Raw genomic sequence first — 22942 nt, 5'->3', positions numbered from 1 at the left:
GGCGTACATAATAGCGAATTTCTCAGAATGGCATAAGGTTAAATTGAGGACAATAAGCGTAGATATGACGGGCGTGTTTTTTAATTTCGCGGGCATTGAACCCTTCAGTTCAAAGGAAAAGTACGTTTTCAATTATCCATACAAGTACACGTACACATGTACATGTACATGTACGTTGTACATGTACATTGTACATGTACATGTATGACATTGACAAACTGTTGAACACATAATTGTACACGTGTACATGTACATGTACATGTACATGCATGAATAATCATTCATAAATGCACCCAAGCACAAATTTAACAAACTATATGTCTTTTTAGAAACCGTCGCAGACGTTTTAAATAAATTTCAGAGAAGCCATACATGTAGATAAAGACACTGATTACATGTACATATTCAAATTAATTTTCCCATTTAGTTTTAACGATGTACTTACCGTCTATTTGTGCATCAACAAATTTGAACAAAAACAACAACTTTTCCCACCTACCGGGGTATCTGATTTTGACCCATGAGTGTTTTATTTTCATTGGGAAAAAACTGGGTTTTTTTTCCTATTTTGTGCATCTACAACCTTCGTTTTGGGTTGAATTTGCACACCCTGCAAGTAGACTGGTTCCCTGTGCCCACATTATCAATCTCACAAGGGAGATGGGGACCTGTCTACCTTGCAAGTACTGAATTATTGTAAGGCCGCAGAAAAAAATCAAAATTTGTAAAATTATTCCACAATTTAGACTTGAGCTGATTTTTTTGGGTAGATATCTCATTCAAAAGTGTATTACTTTTGAAGTGATTGGGGGGAAAAAAAAGCAATTCAAAGACAAAATCTATTTTTCAAGGTGAATTCGAAAATATAGCAGTACATCTTTAAGAAGATTTTAAACAAAATGAGCCTTTTTAAGGCTATTTTCAATAACTTCACCTAAGGGAGACTTACAGTGCATTTAGGAAGAGCATTTATGAAGGATGGTGCATTAATTAATGAAGGACTTTTTCCATCACGCCAATCAAGCGTTGCACTCTTTACCATTTTCAACGTCAAATATTGAATTTTCTGGGAAACCGTCGGAGGGAAGAGTTGAATAGGGTAATCTGTCGGTACTGATGCATCGTGGGTCATTATGAGATCAGACGCGGAGGACAGTGAACCTGTCTTGATGTGTGCGAGCACAATGCACACAGTTCAAAGTCCGGGTACCGTACCGATAGTTGTGGGGTTATCAATCACATTGATGGATCTGTTCTGTCGAATTCTGAATTCACATGCATTAGGTAGGTCTACTCTACACACATCAAAATTGTCACTAAAAAGTATAATACATGTATGCATATCCTAGTTGCGCTCTATTTTTTTCCAAACAAGGTAAATATTTACCTCGGCCTGTCTGCTCACTGAAAATAGGGACAAGCTGTCAAATCTTTTGAAAATTATTCATCCATGTTTTCTCAGCAATTTGAGCTCCAAGACCGGGCAGACTTTGGAACGGTATCACTACAAACACCCAAGTCCAAGGGCCACGAAAACCTCTCTATAGACCTTTATCATGCTGCCACCATTTCAGTCATGTTCCCTGTATCCAGTAACAGTACTGAATGATAATGTTTTTTGTGCAAAAAGGAACCAGACTATTTTTCCTTCCAGCCTCGCGTTGGTTTCATAAATTTGAATGGGAACAAATGAAGATGGCCCCAACATGATATTAAGGCAACTGAGGGCATACAAATGGCCATTTTGAGCCTATACCGAGAAAAAAACAAACAAATAGTTTCCCATCCGGGCTTTTGGAACAAACGAAGGAGGCCGCCCCCTTTTTTTCAAAGATGGCGGATTTTCCGAGATGATAGATTGATTCTTCCATTTTCTCAACTCTTTTGCTGATGCAGAATTAAGTCCAAAGGAGCCATAAATAACCCTTTCTACATCCCTACAATTTTGTTGGAAACAAAATAAAAAATACACTACATTGACAAAATTTGCAAAATATAAATTGCAAAAATATGAATTAAAAAAAAATGGTGGTGGGCTGGAAAAAGGAAATGCGTGGGACGAAAAACTGGTATTTTTAATTGAGCTTACTGGTTTGCAACTATGAGATATGCTAAAACAGGCCAAATTATTTGATGGCAAAGTATTAAAACAAGGCCAGGGTAATGAACTAAAAATGGGTAGTACTTAAAAAGAAGACCCCTTAAATGAAGACCGAAGACCCACTTGAAAACAGTGGGTCTTTGTTCGAAAACGAAGACCCCCTCGAAAATGAAGACCCACTCAAAATCGAAAACCCACTGTTTTGGAGTGGGTCTTCGGTCTTCGGTCTTCGGTCTTCATTTTAAAACTTAAAAGGGGTCTTCGTTTTCGATACTACCCTAAAAAATGGTGGGAAAAAGGTGCCTGTCACTTAGTCAGTAGTTTGTTTTACATTCAGCAAGATGTGTGCTTGTAATACATCATCTCTCTTACTGTGATATGGCATCAGCCAACCGCATGTGACCCTTGACCTCGGTCTATTTTTGTCCATCAGAGATGGCATGCCATGTGACCCATGAGATGATAAATCATACATAAATGCACAGGAGCTGTGTACACTGCACAGTTAAACAGCTGGAATGCTGTCGATACTTTGCTTCTTACCTTGTGCTTAACAAATTTTATTTTTTTGTCTCTTAAAAAATTTTCAACTTGTTTTTTAGTTTTATTCAAAAAAAGATAACCTTTTCCCCCCTTTTTTGGGCATCTGCAACCCTCTGAAACTGAAAGAAGATTTTTATTTTATTTTACATGTATCACAAACAGAGCAGACTGGCTCCCCGTCCGTACATTATCGATACCGATTGTGGGGCTGGAACCAGCCAAACCCGCGAGAATGGAATTAGTGTCAGGTCCCAAGTAATTCAAAGTTTGTAAAGTTGTTTGTTTCATGGAACAACTTTCGCTAGAAAAATGGCGTTTTCCAAAAAAGGAATCTGTGGGTTTCTGCACACTCAGTGTAGAATGAGTAATGTACCGGTACATGTACGTGTACGCGATGTAGGGCTGTGCATCGGAACCGGGTACCGGAGTACCCGACCGCTGATGTCAGGAACCAGTTCCAGATTATGGAATCAAGTACATGTACCGGTACATGTACCTGCAATTAGTAACTTCTCAGAAAATGAAAAAGAAGGTTTTGAATGTCATTTATGGGGAATTTTTCAAAATCAAAACCAGGCTCCAAAAGAAAACCAGGCTACATGGAAAAACAGAACAGATTCGTGCTTATTATGACGCTTGCGAAAACGCGAAAGAGCTCCCTGTACACACTTGTATTTTGCAGTGAATATTGACGGTGACTGCTCTATGTTCCGACACCCCTATGTTCCGACAACCTAGATTGTGTTACTCCCGGTTAGGGTTAGGGTTAGGAATAGGAATATGTGCAGTCGGAACATAGGGGTGTCGGAACATAGAGGTGTAACCATATTGACACATCTTTTAATTTGCCATGGACGTTTTGTTTGAAATTCCTGTAATTCCAAACCTACACAGAACATGCGCATGAACATCATATAATTTCACCTTGTATGGAGACGGTTTCTCTATACTACATGTATAGTTGCCTACACATTGTACGCCTACTGTACATGTATGTTGCACACACATGTACTACACACTGTGTGCATTTCAACATAGTTCACATAGTATGGTGTGCCAGACATTGAAGGTGTACCCGTACGGTACGTTTAGTATGATGTATGATTTCATTTTCTTCTATTGCCTAAAAAAGAACATTGATGTCCATACATGTACATGTACAATTTGTATATACGTGTACATGTACGTGTACAATGTGCAGTGGGATCGAACTCCAGGGATAACATGTAGCTTGCACATGTACCGGTACTTGCTCCTACGATTTATTACATATTCTCTTCCTGTATTCTTGCTTCATTTTAGATGTGGTACATGTACATACACATGTACATGTACACATGTACATTTAACAATTGTTGACTGTTGGGTGTTCAAAACGCCATATCCCACATCACAGCAGTCAACAATTGTGATAATGTTGGGCGCGTTCGGTCGATATGCGCCATCGGTTGATCGCGTTGCGCTATCGGTCGATCATGACGCTATCAGTCGATCCTGCTGCCTCCAGTGGAACACCTTTTCTTCCTAATTCACAACGCTGGAGGATCTTTTTTTGTTTAAAGGTATATAAGTAAAGTCCGAGATATTCTACAGAATCGACCCATCGCGAAACGTGATCGACCGATCACCCAGATCGACCGATTGCTTCCAACAATAATATAACGCAAGGTAACGGTACGTACCACACAAATAAAAAAAAAATTGTAGTCAATTTAAATGACACTTGCATGGCATATTACACAGATCTTGTGTAACAGGGACACAAAATAGTCACACTTTTGGACCCAGCATTTATGGAATGCCCACATGTACAAATTTGAACCATTCTAATACATGTAAGTTGTTTATTCCAGCATATCAGTGTGGAATTTTGGAGGTTTTAAAAAAATGCCTTGTAACAAGTGATGTAAAGCTAGAGGCAATATTCTCATATACTGCAGGACTGCTTAAGGAAGTCTGAATTTTGATCAACTCACAAAGCATGAAACAAGGCCATCGATTGCAGATAAGGAAGTTTGGCCAGATCTATGCATGCAGCCCAGATTGGCTTCGTGATAAAGGGGAAATACTTTCTTCCTTATTAAGTTATTGTTTAGCTGATACTACCTAAATACACTGCCTTCAAAGATGTGATTACAAGTGTGATGTACCAGGCATGCATGGGCCAGACCTTCGCTGTGTTTGTTTTATTCGCAGTCCGTGAAGCAAAAATATGGCTGCTATGGTCCGTTAATCACACTTGACTTGAGCCATGAAATAACGACACCATTATTTGGCACATGACAAGCGAATTATCACTGGCATTAAGGCTTGCAGTCATGCTTTGCGTTGCTTCCTTGTGTTGCATTGTGGGAAGGAATTTCCATCACAATTAAAGACGATCTTAATTTACTGGGCCAAATTTCGTGGCTCTGCTTACAATTAGTGAGAAATCCCCACTTGTCATGATAGAAAATTGTGTGCTTATGGTTAGCATACGGTATTTTGCAGGTTAGCGAGGAAATTCGGCTTTTACACATGCATATGTGTACATCCTTTAACTAAGGATTCTGCACTTCAGGGTTAGCAAACTTGCTAGCACAGTTAGCACTCAATGGTGATCATAAACCTGGAATGCTGTGGTTGGGTGCGCCATGAAATTTGGCCCAGATCCGTTCATTAGATTTGTTTGGCCTGCGTAATATGGACTGCGTTCAGAAGCACCCCCTCAATGGTGACGAAAGAGAGACTCGCAAAATGCTGCGTATAGCTTCCCGCGTTGCGATGCTACCTGTTTCAGTACATTCAAATGAAAGATTTATTGTGCGTTCTTCAAGCCGAATGTACGTGCCTGCCCGGCCATTATGTTCTGCATAGTGGTGGGAGAAATCGGATATTTCAAAATCTAGTTAGCCTTATTTTTTTTTTCAAACTGAATAACAGTTATCCAATTTCACCGGAAGTTCCCATTCAGCTGACAGTCATGCCAACAAAAAGTTATGAGTGAAGTGCTGCACAGAAGGCTGCTCACGATGATTTGATATAGTTTACAGGACTGAATGACCACTGGGCCTTTAAAAAATGCTTCAAAGCTGTAATGTTTTGTAACAAAAATGGCTCGGAACTCTCTGATCAGACGAGTGGGCAGGCTTTTTGTAATCATGAACCGAGAAGACTGCTAGCGAGTGAGTGCAGTCACAATCAGAGACCATGGAGCAAATTGGGGGATATGTTCCAGTTGTCACACAAAAATGGAAGGCCTAATTTTTTTCAGGTTGGTTTCGAAATATCCAGTTTTTAAAATCCAAACCGAAAAATGGAATTCAAACCAAACTTTTAAAAAATCCGGATTTTTATCCCATCTCTAGTTCTGCACATGGAGCTCAAAACAACATCTACCGTTTGTGCATATAGTCTGTAAAAAGAATGTGACATGTAAAAAAAAAAAAAAAAGGAAAAAAAATAAATACAGTGTACTGTGTATCGTACATGTACGGTATACCTTTTATATTGATTCATTCCCTTATATCTGTTTTCACTCAACTCTCTCCACTTCAAATTGGGCTGCATACTGAACTTATTAACTAAATGAGCTTTGTTCCCTCACAAAGAGATCTTTCCCTCCCAAAAGTTGGATTCCTTTGTCCTATATCTGGATTAGCCCATATCAGCTGCTCGTAACTACAGGCTTGTCCGGTTAAGCATGATTGACCGTAGCTTGATTAATAATGGATGGTGTTTGACACTAAATTTCAGCGCCGTGCAATGAGCGCCCGATGCAAGTTTAAATAGAGCCATCTGTTTGCATGGACTGTGTGGCCGAGGTGCAAGAAAAACATTAAAGCAGTACTTTTGAGAAAATGCGCCCATTCGGGCTCTAAAACGTGTTTCCCACAAAACGACGGTTGGAAAGGTCATTTAAAACTAGATTCATAAATACTGGTACCTCAGACAGTTTGCCCATTCCTATTGGTCTTGAACCCGTCACGTGGGTGGTTTTAAACCATTGATAAAATACCAACTGGTTTTAAACACTTTTTTCCGGCACTGCTGCGTTCTGCGCCACATCCTGCAGTAAGGGCCACAAGCGTGCAAATCTCCATATAAGGAGAATTTTAGTACTACTCGCGCGAGGCATGTACCATAAACATAGCTAGAGTGTTTCGCAAAACATGAAGTAGAATTGTTCAGTCAAATCGTTGGAAATTTATAATAATTTGCTTGTTTTGACTTTTTGACAGAAAGATATTAATGAATGGGAATAAATACAAGTACATGTGATTGGCCGATATTACACAAAAATGTACATTTGAAACTTGCTAGGGGGCCTGCTCCCCGATAATGACTCTTGCATTAGTTTCATATGAATATGTATGCTTACTCGGAGGATTATTTTGATGACGCGATCAGCATTGATGCCTTCATGATCAGCAAGAAATTTATTTCATTCAAACGAAAAGTTGACAGTGTAAGAAAAACACTTTGACATGCGTGGCCAGTTTGACTCAACACCAACGTTTCATATGCCAAGTTATAAAATCCATGTTGAAGTATGAAATGTTCATTTCTGGTCGCACAAAACATCAAGGAATTCTTCTCTTTTGTACAATCTTGTAAAGTCTCCTTAGCATTCAGTTCACTCCAGAAAAAAAAGTAAAAACCTAGAACCCTGTTACCTAATGACTGAGTCACATTGCAAATTGAAGTCAATTTTTGAACCGCAACAAACGCATAATGACATTGACGCATCGGGTCATATCGCCAACGATTACGTTCGTCTTCCCACGGTTTGGCCCGGGCAACCATCCGTAAATTCTGATTCGATGCAATGGGATTATCGTTTCAGCCTCAGTTGCTTTAATCCAGTTTACTAGAAAGACCTCAGCCCAGAATTCCTAATCACATTTACACTTTATAAAATTGCTCTTTTGCCCACCCCCATTGTTAACATAGACTGACCCTGGGGGGAATTCATGTTTCAGGTTAAAGGGCTCATGAGATGAATTTTTCGAGGGAACATGTATCAGCATTTTGTGCAACTTAAACTACTTCTCCTAAAATGCATGAAAACTATTTGACATCACTTTTTGGTTAATTTTATTGAAATGGAAAAGTGTACTTCTTTCAACGTTTCAAATTGTCCATGCTTTTCCTGACAAATGAGGGCGCTGTTGATGTGATGTCATTTCAGGAAGACGCTGTTAAGTTTATGGGTTTTCTGTTCCAATTGTGAACCCAAAATTTGCTCATTGAATTCTCGAGAAAACTTTGTTCATTGGCTTATTATGTCCTGAAACATGTACATATGCTGAAACAACGAATCACCAAAGAAAAGAAAATGTACTTCTCCAAAATATCCGAAATTCTGGCAAGTTGTGGGGCTGAAATACATTTTGTAGCTGTAACAGTGAGCTTTCTGCCCGAAATGACATCACACATTTGCTCCTGAAAAACCGAAAAGGCACCAAAATGGCCTTAAAAATGGCAAAAAGTGTTCATTGAAAATTAGGCTAAATTGGACACAAAGGTGCATTTTCAAAGACTGCATAAAAAAAAATATATTACATGGGCCCTTTAAAGAGAGAAATTGCAATAAATCAACTTTGCTGGTATTTTTTCCTTTTTTAGGGGGGGGGGGGTTACCATATATATACTTAGGAAAATGAAATTCTGAAGCTTGATGATGCCGCTCATGTGAGTTTACTAATATAACACAACATTTCCGCTCCACAAAATTTCGGCGGTTCAGTTACATGTAACTAAGTCAGGTTCAACCCATTATTGCACGTTAGCCATACATGTACGTGTGTATGTATCTGAATTACTGGGCTATTCACATTGATGTCTATGGTAACTGGCTACAGCCTCTGCAGTAGATACGTACATGTACATGTACATGTACGTGTACATGTATATAACCACAAGCCACAGCCAAGTAATTCGGACACGGCCTCACTAAGGAAATTTTTCCAGGCTGGCTCTGTTAAAGGCAATACATGCCTACAGCATTTGGAAACATCAAAAAACCAAACTACCAAATTATTATGCAATCCCGTACTTATGTAAACTTGAATAATACAAATATGTATAGTCTCAAGTTTCTTGTAAAATCATGGCACCCAGTATGCTGTCATTTTCAAGAAAAGTTAAATTCTTGTATCAATTTCCAACGATGGTCTGCCGGCAATCTTTGGAAAATACAATGTAAACTGACTTTTTTTTCTTCAAATACTGCCCCCAATTTTCCAAATTAGTTAGAGCCACATTTTGTTTGCAATCGGTTACACATCCATGAACGCATGCAAGCCAGCTTGTCTGGTTCTCAGACCTGACAATTTCCCGACATCTATAAATTGTTCCATTTCGTCTGAAGTACCGGTAGGGTCAGGGAACCAGACTACAAGAACGGAAATATTCTTTTCTTGGTTTTTCCAGCATCTATGAACACAAAACTTAACAAGTCAGTGTAAAATCCATCCATTTCTGCAAATTACAGCAAAAGCGAATGCTAAATATAACCTACTGCATAAATTATTAAGGACAAATTGGAGTACAGGTAAAAGCTTTTATATTTAGAATACCCCCATGGGATATAAGCCTTAGCAACCACTATGCCAAACACAATGCCTACCTGTGCTATTTTACTGCCCTATATTAATCTGTTTTCAAGACTTTTTATGGTCGGTTCCTATGACAGTGGTCTTTGTTCCATTTTGCGGTCCCTAATGCGGGCCGGATTAAGAATTTCCTGCCAGTCAAGGGAAGGAAGATTGGGAAGTTTTTTGTCTGAAAGGAATTCATTGTATTTGGGTGGGAAAAAATGAAATGATTTATGTTGTTCGTGTTGTGTTTCTCATATTGATGAGAAACACTTAAAACAAATTTTGGTTGATGGACTGGGACAATAGTTCAGTGATAAGCGTGTACTATAAAAAATGTACATGTACACATGTACGGTACAGTGTATGTGTTCAAAATTCTTTTATCAAAACCTTTCTGTAATGTACAGCTAGTACAGTGAAATCTTGATTTGAGTCAAATCTCAAGGAAAAGTTTGAGTTACGCAAAGTTCCCAATTTTCCCCAAATGTCCCCAAATTATGCATGGGTACATACATGAATGGCTTTCATAGTAGGTAACTTGCTATGCCTGACTCCTTATTTGGCTCACTCTTCTTTCTACTGATTTTAATGGTGAATTTTTTTCAATCACAAATCATCATTTTGCTGAGATTATATATATTTTTTTTCTTACCTAAAAGTGTCCGTTGTAATGATAAATCTTAAAAAAAAGGATTTCAGTTTCTTCTTTGGCCCAATTACAGAAGTTTATTTCTGCACCTGGTGATTTTGAGTTCGACTTTAAAACCGAGCTTCCTGTCTGTTTTCTAGTTAAACGGTTTTGACTAATTATCGAGATTTCACTGTATGTATCTGATGGCAGCATTTTTTAGTGCAATGCCTGTCAAACTACAGATGTCCATGTCCATATCCATGTACAGTACATGTACATGTACCTGTACATGCACATGTGGTACGTGCATCGTTAAAGTTTAACAAGAGTAAATTGGGTTTTTTTAAACTAAAGTACCGGTATGTGTACTGGTAGATTGCCTATTAAAAAATGATGAGAATTTATATTGTATAAATTTACACAAGCAGTTACAGGTTGATGCTCATTTAATAAAGTTTCACAGTTTTTTATTATATTTTGTCAGAGACACCTTTAATTCCTAACTTGGGTATGATGATAGTTAATTTTAGGTTCTTCAATCAAGAATAATTTCCATCCACTTGAATATTATGTACATGTACCAGCAGCATTTTCATTCATAACAAAATTGTAGGATTTTGCGGCAGTTTCACACCACACGTGTGTAAAATTACACCGCTGGCCATCTGTTGATGGCTTTCGCTTCCAATAATGACCGTCACCGACTCATTAACCGCTGGAAAAATTGTCTTGATTGTTGTAGCACATGTGAACTCATCATAGCTTTTCCTTATTTGCTGGCATATGTTTTCAGTAAATTTAAAGAAGCATTCTGAGAGAATATGCCCATTTTGGCTCCAAAACATATTTTACTGATTTCCTCGGTTTTTTTTTACTTCTCATGAAAGCCATCACAAATTGAAAAATACTGTACAAATAATTTGGAGTTCCTTGTTTTGTTTGTTTAATTCCCAGTTACATGTAATGATTTTTTGGCGTTTAAAAGTAGCATTTTAACGTTCACACACTTACCGGTATACCTGAGCCGTGCAATGTAATTTGTTTAATGCAATCCTTGGAAATGTGTCCCGTTTAACCTTATTTTCAATTTTCTGTTTTGCTATTTTCAATGGTATTTTTATGCCTTTTTGGTTTTTATTGCTACCGTGAATTTCCATATACACGAGTAAAAGTGTATTGTCATTTCAGGCATAAACCTCAATTTACAGTTATTTCATCACCAAAAGTTGCCAGAATTTTGGATATTTTACTGTCGTCAATTTTGTTTTAAATTTTCCGTGGTGATTCTTTGTTGTGTCAGTACATGGCAGTAGGCCAATGAGCAAACTTTTTTTCACAGATGTTTTGAAAGAGCAAATATTTGGGTTCACAATTTGAACAAAAAACCCCTAAACTGAACAGTGTAAGTTCCTGAAATGGCATCACAGCAACAGCGCCCTCAGTTGTCCGGAAAAGCATGGGACAGTTTAAATGTGTAAAGAAGTGGACTTTTCAATCAAATTAACCAAAAAGGAATGTCAAATAGTGTTTATACTTTTTAAGAGGAGCAGAAAGTTGCACAAAATATATTCCTTAGAAAAATTCATTTCAAAATCCTCTTTACATAAAAAAAGGCTCCAGTACAATATAAGTGTTTGAAACTTTGATGCAATCAATCATTATTTTCTCTTTCGTTTGTTTTTCTTTTCTGCAGTCTTCCAATGAACCCCTGACGCCATATTTTGGAACATCACCTTCCCGAACTCTACCAAACTTCTGGCAAGTTGTTGCAGAGAGAATCACGCGCCACCTTGACGACCCGTGTTGAAATGTGGACGAAGGAAAACACTACGTACATGTACGTCTTAACGATCCGTGCTTCGAGACATTTCACCGCGAGGTCGTTTTAAACATTGGCTGTTTTATGTGCAAGTAGTATGTGTGCAAGTACATTGGGGAACTTTTTTAGTCTCTGTGAGTTTATTGTGACAAAAAACAAACTATGCAATCAGAAAATGGACACCCATGTCAAAATGTATTTGAAAATAAACTGGCATCCGGCAAGTCTGTATTATAGAAGATATATGAATCTACATGTACCCATCTACTTGGATGATGGAGTGATTACAAAAACAAGAACGATGTTCAGAGCTGAAGAGGGATTCGTGAATGAAGATTTTGGATAACGTGTATCTCGCTACTTCACCATGTTGAAAGCTTGCGGAAAGACAAAAGCCGTGCCGGTTAGAAAGCGTCAAACATCTTGAATTGTTCTGTGCACCGTCTGCTGTACATCTAAAAGCCCATTCTCCGAGTCGGTTTTGATTTGAGAAAAACTGGTAACATGTCCCACGGACTATATTTCTAAAAGGCGTATCTACAATTAGATGCTTTGGATTTGGAATATTAGAACACAAAGTGGTCATTGAAATGGATACGCGGTGGAATTCACAATCACAGAAAATGAACCCAAAATGGCGTGATAAACGCAAAGAAAATGCAGAGTAAATCTAAGCGTGGCTTGGAATCGATCCAGTGCAGGACTAAGCCACGGCAATCGGGCATAACAGGCCCCGAATCAGGACAAGCGGGATTAATTCTTCAGATTTCTGTCTCCGACTCGGACCGTCGGCTTGAGCTATTGGACCGTCCCGGTCTGCAGGAGGGAAAAATCAATTCCACCGGAAGCTTTCCGCCAATATTTGAGAGACTTTTTATTCGGCCTCTAGAATTCATCAAGCGTGCATCAGGTGGCCGTCGTGAAGACAGACAACAGTGTGGCGTCAAGTCTTCTTCAAGATTGGGGGGGGGGGCCGCGGAGAAGAGGAAATAGTCATCGCAGAGGAGTAACCGCGGTAGTATTGCGGATTACCAGGAGAAAAAAAAAATAACATGGAATGTGTGGAGTGATAACATAAACATGCGATTGCCGACCATGGGTTACCGGTAGAAATATTGGAATGGGAATTAGCTTGTTTGTATGCAAATATTGAGGGAATTTGGATGGAAGTTTTTATTGGGTTTTGAGGCCATGGTGGTTTTTTTTCCTGAGAGAAAAAAAGAAAAATTGACCACCACTTTCAATTTACGAAGCTACCAAACAGAATGGTGCTCTTATTTTTATTGATAACCAATTTTTTTTGTTCAAAGTGTTTGTATTATCCTGTCGGTTCATGATGATGATTGACAGCCGAATCTGACAGCTATTTTGAAGTTAAAAAAAAAAAAATATTGGCCAAATTGTTTTTGTTATAAATTTGACCTTTCTACCAACTTGTGGTGGAAAACACGTACCGGTAGAATACATTTTGATGACCCGTTTCACCCATTTATATAGAAAACTTGATTGCTGATGTATGCTCTTGGAACATCTATTAACCCTGACCTTCCCAAATCCTCCAAAATCCTCTATGCAAAATGGAGGATTTTATAGGATTGAGGCTCAATGGCAAAAGTGTGTGGCCGATTTTGGAGGATGCACTTTGTCAAGGTCTTGGGCCGGACCTTGTGTTGTTTATGCTCAGCCCTGCATAAGTTTAGGCCTATACATGTACATTATACTTGAAATCCTCCGCACTGCTCCAGGATGTCACTGGCTCTGTCTCAACATATTGACAGTGATTGAAGTTGAAGAAGAAAAAAAATATTGGCCAAATTGTTTTTGTTATAAATTTGACCTTTCTACCAACTTGTGGTGGAAAACACGTAAAATACATTTTGATGACCCATTTCACCCATTTATATAGAAAACTTGATTGCTGATGTATGCTCTTGGAACATCTATTAACCCTGACCTTCCCAAATCCTCCAAAATCCTCTTTGCAAAATGGAGGATTTTGCAGGATTGAAGCTACATGTATATGGCAAAATGCGTGGCTGATTTTGAAGGATGCACTGTGTCAAGGTCTTGGGCCGGACTCTGTGTTGTTTATGCTCAGCCATGCATACATTTAGGCGTACATTATACTTGAAGTCCTCTGCACTGCTCCAGGATGTCACTGGCTCTGCCTCAACATATTGACAGTGATTGCTGGAGGATTTGGCAGGATTGAGGCAGTAGTCACCCCTCCAAGGACCACATTCAAGAAAGAACGGAGGATTTTGCATGAGGTTGCATCCTAGCAAAAATGCCTAGGGAGTTAGGGTTAACAGTGTTTCAAACCTTTTGAATTTCTTAATTTATCAGTCCAGACCATTTACATAAAATAATTATAATATGAACGCTAATGTTCAGCGTGAGAACCGTGGCTGCAGGTTTGATAAAGCTAAGTTTATTTGTCCAAACAATTCTTTATCATGATTGCAAACAAAATACCTTTATCATGCTTGCACCATTTTAGTCATGTTCCCTGTATCCAATAACAGCACTAAATGATAATGTTTTTTGTGCAAAAAGGAACCAGACTATTTTTCCTTCCAGCCTCGCTTTGGTTACATTGATCTGAATGGGAAAAAAAATCAAATGGCTTCAACATGATAATGGTCTATAGCTGAAGAGTTATAATAGGACCGTATGCCCATAAATACGTACGTAAATGCCATAGCTCTATGGTACATGTAATTATGTTCACCACGAGTCCGACCAGAAGTTGAGAAATCCCTGTTGTCCAAGGGAGGAAATGCCCCATAGAGTCGGTGAGGCCTGGCTCCTGCCTGATAATCAGCTTGCATTTCCTTCTGAAATTCCCTCGTGAAATTCTTCCTCCGGAAACTTTGTTTACATCAATATGCATGTAGTTTAACTTGCCAAGTTCGGATCAGCAGCAAGGCATGATTGAGTACCAGTTCCCCACACTGGGTGGATCGGGTTTTGTTGGAGGGGGGGGGAGCTTTGCGGTAGATTGGTTATGACATATTTGGCTCAAGTGGACACATTTCTCTTGCGTTTCTTCAGACTTTCTCAACTACTGGACGTTTTTTTACCACAACCATTACCATTGTCTGGCGTAAATGTTGGCATGAAAAGAAATCCGTCACTTCTCAAGTTTCTACTCCTCCCTCTTTAAGCCCCAAGCCAACCCAACCCCCGTTCAAATCTTCAGTTAAACTGCACTCCAAAAAATAAAATTAAAAATTCCTAACAATACAAAAAAATACTCTGTCCACACATTGTTTTGAAAATATATTTACAAATTGTGAATAACTTTTTTTTTAAAGAAGGTTGCGGACATCCAAAATTGAAAAGCATTAAAATATAAAAAGGTCACATAAATTATTGCATACATTTCAATTTAGGTGAACATGTGTGATGACTGCAGCGGTTCAGTGCATTCAGCATTGAATTCATATGTGTACGTCTGTATGACTGATGTAAAAAAGTTATTACACATTTTTTCTACTACATTGTACTTTCATGGCCAGTTAAATGTCAAGGGTTAATTGTCAAGTAAAAGCAGGTTACCAGCCAAAAATTGTCAAGTAGAAGCAGCAAGGTAACCAGCCAAAAAAGTCAATTTAAAAGCAGATTACCAGCCAAAAAAAAAAGTCTGAGAAAATTTAGATAACCAGCCAAAAATTGTCAAGTCACAGCAGGTAACCAGCCAAAAATTGTCAAATAAAAGCAGGTTACCAGCCAAAAATTGTAGAAGCAGCTAGGTAACCAGCCTAACAAGTCAATTAAAAGCAGATTACCAGCCAAAAAAAAAAGTCTTAGTAAAATCAGATAACCAGCTAAAAATTGTCAAGTCACAGCAGGTAACCAGCCAAAAATTGTCAAATAAAAGCAGGTTACCAGCCAAAAATTGTAGAAGCAGCTAGGTGACCAGCCAAACAAGTCAATTAAAAGCAGATTACCAGCCAAAAAAAAAGTCTGAGTAAAATCAGATAACCAGCCAAAAATTGTCCAGTCACAGCAGGTAACCAGCCAAAAATTGTCAAATAAAAGCAGGTTACCAGCCAAAAATTGTCAAGTATAAAAGGCAGGTTGCCAGCCAAGTTGTTTGGTCTTTTGTATCACAAGTGGGCCATTCTCTGTTGAATTTTTGCTGCGCACATAAATTAAGTTTTGTCCAAATGTCATTGTCTGCGTACCATACATGTGGCTCTGTGAAAGCCCTTGCACAATTACTCTGCTGTACATGGATATTTTTTTTATAACTTCCCCAAAAGGCTTCAAACCAACGTCGCCATCTTGGTCTACTTCCACAATGCATGATGAACTCATAAATGTACACCCAGCATATCATGTGCACCAGACTACTGTACTATAACCATGGGCTACATGCGTGTCCTCGATTTCAAGCTTGCAATATTTCATTAGTTGGCGAGAAATGTTCGCTTATTCGCAAGCCCATCATCTGTAACTGAGAATTATGTGCTTACAGGGTTTGATAGATGCAAAATAAGCAAAACTTGTAAGCACATAATGGTGATCCTTAGCACATAATCCCTTGGTTAGTAGAGGCACGAAATCGGTCATGTACATGTAGTACATGTATATTTACATGTAGGCAAAATGAGGAAGACGGAAATCAAAAAAGATTTGGAGCCTTTAGTTTGTTTGAATGGTCATTATTTAAATATAGGGCGGTCAGTATAAAGGGGAAAAAATGCAATATCTACAAAATGGAGGCTTGATATAATAAGTATTACAAAACAAATGTAAATTTTTGTCAACGTTTGTGTGTTCATAAGTATATATCTGTAAAGGTTTTAGGTAAAAGAGGGAATTCCATTTTCAAGCTTTGGGATCGTTCGCTTTTGTTCTGCTTATCTTCATTTCCATATTATCCCCCTTTTTTTAGCAATACTTTTTAATCCATTGCTTTTTTTGTACTGATGTCATTTTGGTTTGCATGATTCTGGTTTTACATGTATTTTCATGTGCCAAATACTCGCTTCTCAACATTTTTTTTTTAAACTAAAACATAAACACCAAATTCATCTTTCACATCTTTAAACATGTATATTAAAACTTGTAACTTTTTTTTGCAAAGGTCTACCAGTATCTCTGTACAAACTAACTGGATATATGTTGCCGACTTTTTTAGAATAGAAGTGTAAAACTTATTGTTTATATTGTACATGTATATCGTACGTTTAATTAATTTAACACTCGAAATCTTTGCTGTATAGTTCTGTAAAGTGATTATCGAAACAAAAATGGGATTTCGTCCTCTTCGCCTTGTTTTATTTCACCTGGATGTAATTAAGAGGGGGAAATACATAACTTCTTTGAAAATATACATTGTATTTAAGATAAAATTTACAGCATGGAAAAAAATTATTTTATGAAAATGTAATATAGGCTATTTTTATGATGTAAGAAAAAATCAGCATATTTTGTGATCCCTAACCTACAAATTTGAGGGCATTGGACTTTTCTTGTTTTGAAAAACTCCATTGCAGGTATTTGCATATAATTTTCGGTTCTGATGTCCAGTAGCATATGTGCAGAAACTTAAAAGATTGAATCAAGCTGTTTTGCGTTTACGGCCTGAACATGACCTTTCTGTAATTTTCTTTAAATATTACCATTATTTTAACACTTCCCATCTCTAAATTATAAGGTACATGTATTGAAAACATTTTTTTATTATCTGTAATGTTGCTTCAGTGTCGATGAACCATTTTGACTGGTGTTAACAGTAATTATCGTTTTGAAACCATCGAGAGAAAATTAAATTCCAAATTTAACCAATTTCATATTAAATGCCAATGAAATTAATGAACCATCACCCTTATTGACTGGTGCTGTAATTTAGAGTGAGATTTGAAAGCTGGATATGATGTTTCTAGAATGTTAAATTGTCAAATTAGAAAATCAGTATTTGTACAGATGAATCTAATTTTTGAGTTAAAGATAATATACAACATTTGCTTTTGCTGTAATTTTCAAAAATGGATGGATTTGGGGGTTAGTATTTTATAGCAAATATTGTTACACTGACCTGTTTAAAGTTGGGTGTTCATAGATGCTGGAAAAACCAAGAACAAAAATGCTGTTATTGTAGTGTGGTTCCCTGACCCTACTTTAGACGAAACAAAGCAATTTATAGACGTCAGGGAGTTGTCGGTTCAGGGGGCCAGACTACGTGTAGCTGGCTTGCACCCGTTCATGTGTAACGATTACAATTTACAAACAAAATGTGGACTAAAACTAAATTTGGTAAATTGAGGGCAGTATTTGAAGGGGGAAAAAATAAGTTTTGTCCAACGATGGTCGGCCAACCATCTTTAGAAATTGATAAAAAAAAATCCACTTTTCTCTGGAAAATGACAGCACACCAGGTGCCATGATTTCACGTAGTGCTTGAGACTATTATTCAAGTTACAGTCAAGTAAGATATTTCATAAAAATTTGGTAATTTTGATGTTTGCAAATGTTGTATATTACCTTTAAAAGGTGTACTGTCTATGCTATTTTTGAGTTTTGCCGGAAATGATGGATTCTTGTTAAAATTGCTATTTTTTTAGCAGTACAAAAGTTATCCACATTTGAATGAGACATTGAATGACAATAAAATCACTCCAGCTGGTGTAGCAAAAGAACAAAATTTTGAAATAGACTCGGTCCCGTCTCCCTATTAAAAAAATTTTAAGGAGAAAAAAAAAACCCATACATTTGTCGAAGACCATGGACAGTACATCTTCAAGACTTGTTTACCAACTGTAAGATCACAAATACACGATACTGACTGTGTTTTACACATAATTTTGGGATGGAATAAAATTTCATTGAACCTTTGTAAAAAAAAATATCCTTTGCAGTTTTTCTTAATTGAAATTTTCATTTCCAATAAAACAAATTCATCTTTCATTTCTTTTACTTGACTTTTGAAGCTTGATGATAATTTGTCTCAGTGCTGGCAGTCATGTTGGTCTGGTTCCCGGAAGGCATATTAGAGATGTTGAGGAAGTCGGTTGTAACATCCAAATGCATCAGACTAATAAATGTTCATTTTGAAGTCTTCACTGTTTTCATCATAATTCCTACTTTCAAAGACTTGTCAATTTTAGAACATAACAAAAATGTTAAAGATCTGTGTCCTACTGCACAGAGATTTATTCATCAGACCGATTTTTTTTGCGTTCGGGTGATCTAAATTCAACTTTGGTTTTGCCCTTCACCGACGTATTGTTGTTTACACTGTATACTCGGTGTTGTCTGGAGTGATTGTGAGAAAAAAAATCACTTGGGTGGGACTCGAACCCATGACCTCCTGCCCACAGATTTATGGTAAAAAAATATTTAGTTAACTTGATAAACACAGGGAACTACTGTTAATAAATTTGTTCTTGTTATTTCTACACCTCTGCATTCGGCCATGTACAAAAATAAACTAGCTTCTCGTACCTGTCCGCTTCCTTTTCCCAGCTACCTCCAACTTTTTGTTTAATCATACATTTCCAATGTAGTTTGTCTTTTTATTTGTTTCAAGTAGAATTGTGGCTTTGTATGCTACAATCCCGGCCAAAATGGTTGGGACATTTGGAAATAACCTTAGCCTTCCACGGTCACCAACTCCCCGCTCCCCCGGTCAATGTTGTCCTCTTCAGGGTATGGAGCCACACCACGCAATGAGAGACAACATTGAGCGGGGGTTGGGGGCCCAGTGAGATTTGGCCAGGATTGTAGATCAAAATCTCGTGAAAGGCTGATATCTCCTTTAATCACTAAAGTATCAGCCAAAGAGTCAAGAAAATAGAACAATCCATCTGCCATCTTCGAAAATCCGCCATCTTGGGGTAAAAAAGGGTTACCTCCTAACTTTTTTTCTGTTTAAAAAACCCGGGCGAGAAACTGTTTTTTTTTTCACGTGGCCTTACGCTTTCTTTTGGGAAATATAAATCCAGTCAGACTTTGAAGTTGACATTACAGTATACACTGATTCTTGTTCCTTTTTCTGGAACCTTATAGAGAAGTTCCTGATTGGGGAAATTATTAAAACAAGTTTAATAAAAACCCACTGATAATTTTTTTCGTGTGTACATTTTGACAGGCATTACATTTAGGTCGCCAAGGATAATACAATGCGAACAATTATTGTAAACATTTGTATGAATGTAATTTTAAAAAATAAAAATGTTTTGTCTGTAATTAAACCACATGCAATAAATGCCTTGGAAATTTCTATTTCAATCAAAAGTTTTGTTTCTTTTAAGTTTCATTTTCTTTTTGTTTTGTTCGTTTGCTAGGCTGTTATTATCGTTTCTCTTTTATTAAATAAACTGAATTATGAAAGTTTAGTTTGCGTGGGTTTTTTGTGAGGTACTTTCCATAGAATTTATGGAAATGCGCATGTGTTGTGTACAAAATTAGTTAAAAACCCTATACACATTAGCCGAATATATTAAGAAAAATATACACTGCAGCAATTTGATTAATTCAAATTATCCATGTAACTGCAGTTTTGTTTCAATAGATTTCCCTTTTTACAGTTATTAAAAAACCCTTTATAACACCACCGCTTCAAATCACAAAAAAAAAATCATTTCACATTTCACAAAAGCAACTTCGAGAACGATCGAATAGTTGCATAAACGTCAATATTTATGCTAATTCCTACGGTTATGACGACGTCAAAACTGCAATCCGTCGATCTAAACGAGTATTGTAAAACAAAAGTTATCTGAAAACATACTTTTAAGAACGAATGCAAATATTTTTAAAGGCCTCAGTCTCCATTTTTTTTTTAGACTCATTTTTTCTAAATTCATTTTCAAGGCCTAAAGTACTTTGACTCTGTTCTCGCAGACTGCACGCGTGACCTGAAAAGTACAATTATTATGGAGAGGCGTGAGTCACACAGTTGACAAGTTTGCCCTGCTGGCAAAATAATTGCCTACTCTCCAAAAATTGTCTGCTCTGACAATTTTTCCAAATTACTACGTTTGCCTTTCCATGGTTTATGGAAACTAGGCACCCGCTAAACAAGACAGGATTTGCCGTGCCATATACAAGCCGTGCTCCAGCCTTTTTTAAGTGTCTGTTTTCACTGTCTGCCCTCGACATAACCAAGACTGTTAGTACGGTAGACATAGGTTATGTTATATTGTGCCTTTGATGATACAAGCATGGAATCTGGCACAGAGTATGCCATGATAAAGATATTTGACGATAGGGCCATTGCAGATTTATCCTTTGAAAAAATATAGGTAGAATAACAAGCAATTACAGCAAATTTTGAACATTTAGAAAATCGCTTGTTTACCTTCCTATATTTTTTTTCAAAGGACGAATCTGCAATGGCCCTATAGACAAGTATCTTTCTCATGACATACTCTGACTGTGTGCCAAATGCCATGCTTGTATCATCAAAGGCACAATTCCCCCAAATATTTCCAACCTTTCAAGTTAAGGAATTTTGAACACAAACACCGTTTTAAAGTTCTGTCCACGGATCACAAAAAAAAAGGTAAGTGTTCTTTTGCAAAACGAGAACAATTCACATGCATCCCTATGAGAATTGTTTTCGTTCCGCTGAGCTGAAAGGACACTTACTTTTTTTGTGATCCGTGGACAGAACTTTAAACCGGTGTTTGTGTTGAAACTCCGTAACTTGAAATGTACATGAGTGATTTGAATGATTATTGTAGTACTAAAAGAAAGCTTAATGACTGGGCTTTCATATCCTACATTTTGAAAGTGCTACAGGCAAAACTTCATTAAAAAAAATGGTCCTGCCATTTGGGTTTCGTTGGGTTTTTTTTACTCAACTTGTATACGGCATGGTTTTAGGGGGAGTAGTGCGATATAGTGCTGGCTGATCGACAACATTACTGACGCATCGGTACATCGACTAATGAAAGAAGCGCGTTTGGGTCATGAATAATGTATGAGGTGTTTTAATTCCCAACTAAATTTCATTTCTCTCTATCAAAATCCAAAAGTGTAAAACCAGGGACTATAGACGATTTATAGTGAAAATCTCTCTCATTTTAGATTGAAGTACTCTGAAAAAAAGAAGAAAAGAATCACTTCAGTCGAGGCTCGGATGAAAACTCGATCTTTTCCATTGAATGAATTTCACTCTACTGAGTTTCAGTCGGTCAGGTGGGAGTGAATATTTCACACGAATGGAGTGAATTTTCACTCTTGGGATTTAGAGAGTTCTATTTTTACAAAAACGGAACTTTGACTTAAAAACACAGTCCTTAAAAAAGGAAGTTCACGAGTAAAACTAGAAAAGTGTGTACATCTTGTAATTCATAGGCCTATTGCCGGTCAAATTCAATTGACACACATTCGTATCGTCCTTCAATAGTTGGAACAAGAGTGATGAAATTACAATTTCTAGAAATCCGACACTGTCCCTTTTTTCACCAACCACAAGAAGCCCGGTTTGCCCAAGGTACAGTTGAATGTGGGTTACGCATGACAGATTAATAATATACGCGATGCAGGAAGTTCGCTGTAAATGTGAAAGTTGCGGGATGGCGATATTGTAATTATCATTTTGAAAGTGGTCATTGCAACAGCTGATTTCTACGAATTAAAGTGCGACAACAATACAGGCGTTTTCATAATTCAGCGCATATCCGTGGTATTATTATTATTATATAGTTTTGCTTGGCACAATGATGGGGTTGGGCATGTGCAACGATGTGTATGAGTTTAGCAATTCAGCCAATGCTGCTGAAAGTAGTGTATGGATCAACACGCGATAAAATACATCACAGATCTTACTTATTAATTAAAAGTTCTGAGCTACTTTTCTCGTCCAAGTCGCGTTGGTGGGGTGGTGTATGGTCTCCGTCACGCCCTCTCATCGTACGTGCGCGAATTCTATAGGTATTGAGGGCGCTCTTTAAAAATAATAATTTCCGCGAAGTCTATGACGATGAGGGCGCTCTTTACTTTTAACGGTGTCCTTTTTTGGCTTAAAAGAGAAACAAATCCCATTTTGCTTTTAGACAGTAAAAAGCAAAAAGCGAATCAAAAGTCATTTTCCTTTTTTTTGACAGCCACCCCCCCAAAAAAAAATCGACTCAAATTTAATTTTCCTATTTTGACAGCAACACAAATCCAAGCAAAATATTTTCTAGATTTTACAACAAAAAGCAAAAAGCAGATGCATGATGGGAAGGCACGTTAATTATTGCTTTTGATGATTGAGGGCGCTCTTTGAGTTGTCGTTACCGTAACGTGTTTTTTTTTCACGAAAA

The 22942-nt window shown here is 37.5% G+C and overlaps 1 protein-coding gene across 1 annotated transcript in view; it reads left to right on the top strand.

The window, feature by feature from the left end:
• Nucleotides 1-12723, top strand: part of LOC119724137 (ras-related protein Rap-2a-like) — a 36065-nt gene extending 23342 nt beyond the window's left edge. Inside the window, exon 2 of the mRNA XM_038195058.1 lies at nucleotides 11550-12723. The gene's annotated coding sequence lies outside the window, so the exon portion shown is untranslated. The remainder of the gene's footprint in view (nucleotides 1-11549) is intronic.
• The last annotated feature ends 10219 nt before the right edge of the window (nucleotides 12724-22942 follow it).

The sequence above is a fragment of the Patiria miniata genome, unplaced genomic scaffold (assembly GCF_015706575.1).
Source record: "Patiria miniata isolate m_02_andy unplaced genomic scaffold, ASM1570657v1 HiC_scaffold_18, whole genome shotgun sequence".
In the NCBI taxonomy this organism is placed as follows: Eukaryota; Metazoa; Echinodermata; class Asteroidea; order Valvatida; family Asterinidae; genus Patiria; species Patiria miniata.
The sequence above is the reverse complement of the archived record's forward strand: the minus strand, read 5'-3'. Positions and strand labels throughout refer to the sequence as shown.